The following is a 1,428-nucleotide window of genomic DNA, read 5'->3' as shown; positions in this document are numbered from 1 at the left end:
TGGAAATGAATTCATTCTACTTCATGAAATGATTATTTTATATCTATGTCTATATCTATATCTATATTATATAGATAGATATAGATAGAGATATAGACATATAAATTTATTTTCTGCCTCTCTTTTCTGTAGTTTTTTTTCTATTTTTCTGAAGTTGGAAATGGGGAGGCAGTCAGACAGACTCCCGCATGCGCCCGACCGGGATCCATCTGGCACGCCCACCAGGGGGCGATGCTCTGCCCATCTGGGGCGTTGCTCTGTTGCAACCAGAGCCTCTCCAGCGCCTGAGGCAGAGACCATGGAGCCATCCTCAGCACCCGGGCAAACTTTGCTTCAATGGAGCCTCGGCTGCGGGAGGGGAAGAGAGAGACAGAGAGGAAGGAGAGGGGAAGGGGTGGAGAAGCAGATGGGTGCTTCTCCTGTGTGCCCTGGCCGGGAATCGAACTCAGGAATCCTGCATGCCAGGCCGATGCTCTACCACTGAGCCAACCGGCCAGGGCCTCTTTTCTGTAGTTTTGAATGGAGTATGAGCCTGGTCTCTGCCACATGAATGTTTCAAAAAATCCATGATAAAGTCTTTTTTTTTTTTTGTACTTTTCTGAAGCTAGAAACAGGGAGAGACAGTCAGACAGACTTCCGCATGCGCCCGACCGGGATCCACCCGGCACACCCACCAGGGGCGACGCTCTGCCCACCAGGGGGCGATGCTCTGCCCCTCGGGGCGTCGCTCTGTTGCAACCAGAGCCACTCCAGCGCCTGGGGCAGAGGCCAAGGAGCCATCCCCAGCGCCCGGGCCATCCCTGCTCCAATGGAGCCTCGGCTGCGGGAGGGGAAGAGAGAGACAGAGAGGAAGGAGAGGGGGAGGGGTGGAGAAGCAGATGGGCGCTTCTCCTGTGTGCCCTGGCTGGGAATCGAACCCAGAACTTCTGCTCGCCAGGCAGACGCTCTACCACTGAGCCAACCGGCCAGGGCCCATGATAAAGTCTTTGTTTTAATTGTGTGTTTAGGTGGGGCAGTGTTTAGAATTCCCTCGGAGACGAGCTCTGGCTGGTCACAGCAGAATTCACCCAAGGCTGTGAGCACTCACATACGGTCCACAGCAGGGCGCCATTTTGGTGATGATATTTCTCCCAGTGTTACTCACAGTTATTGAGCCCTACATATACAATATCCCACGAGACCACGTCCTATAAGTTCACAGAGACCAGGTTTGATGACCATCACCTAACCTAGCCCAAATCGAGGTACATCTTAGCAAAGACATCCATTCCATAGATGGGCAGGTTTCCTTTGGGAAGAGAAAAAAAAAAACAATGGACAAATCTGTTACTTAACCCCCTCATTCCCACTTCTGGTAAAAAGAGTCCCACCCAGTGGTTTGTTTTTTTTTTTTTCTTTTTCTTTTTTTGTATTTTTCCGAAGTTGGAA

The 1,428-nt window shown here is 50.8% G+C and overlaps 1 non-coding gene across 1 annotated transcript; it reads right to left on the bottom strand.

Annotated features, from left to right (window-relative positions):
- Positions 1 to 896: 896 nt before the first annotated feature.
- On the bottom strand, positions 897 to 972 carry TRNAA-GGC (transfer RNA alanine (anticodon GGC)). The gene has a single exon. It is a non-coding gene; the product is annotated as a tRNA-Ala (tRNA).
- Positions 973 to 1,428: the final 456 nt, after the last annotated feature.

Source organism: Saccopteryx leptura, chromosome X, assembly GCF_036850995.1.
Source record: "Saccopteryx leptura isolate mSacLep1 chromosome X, mSacLep1_pri_phased_curated, whole genome shotgun sequence".
In the NCBI taxonomy this organism is placed as follows: domain Eukaryota; kingdom Metazoa; phylum Chordata; class Mammalia; order Chiroptera; family Emballonuridae; genus Saccopteryx; species Saccopteryx leptura.
This window is presented reverse-complemented; position numbering and strand designations above follow the sequence as displayed.